Here is a 609-nt window from a genome sequence, read left to right as displayed (position 1 = left end):
GAGATAGTCCGCCGTGGACACCTGCCAAAACAGGTCCCTCTATGACGTAGGATGGCCCATTCCCGTTCTGATCAAGTTCGCGAAAAGCTTGTGCCGTTTTGTTTCGTAACGCACGCAGTTGAGGTCTGTGATCTCATTTGGTTGTTCTTCGCATTACCGGTGAACTCTCTTCCAATAAATGTGAAGGATAACAGCCATGACAAACCGGACACGTTTGTCCTCTAGACAGCTGTACCCGTGAAAACCAGTTTTGTTTTAGGAATGCTCGGCTGCATAACGTCTTCCTTTCGACTGTTTGAGATCTAGCACCTCTATGACCATTCTTGAAAGACTTCCTTCTTTACACTAGCAACAAAATCCGTACGCGGTAGAAAAGTGTAGTAAAACTGGCCATTAGTCACCCCACGTTTCGCCAGATGGTCGACCAACTCGTTATACGAGGTGCTGGAGTGGCTTTTAACCCATAATAACTGGAAACGTTTATGTTGGCAGTCATACTGGAGGATTAATTTAAGTACATTAAGCACATGGCGGTTAGTTTTGGAGTGTCATCGCTGTTTTTTTTTTTCGAGTGCACTTCTTGAAAACGTAACAAAAACGATGTCGTCG

The sequence above is a fragment of the Schistocerca nitens genome, chromosome 2 (assembly GCF_023898315.1).
Source record: "Schistocerca nitens isolate TAMUIC-IGC-003100 chromosome 2, iqSchNite1.1, whole genome shotgun sequence".
Lineage (NCBI taxonomy): Eukaryota > Metazoa > Arthropoda > Insecta > Orthoptera > Acrididae > Schistocerca > Schistocerca nitens.
Note: the sequence above shows the minus strand (reverse complement) of the source record.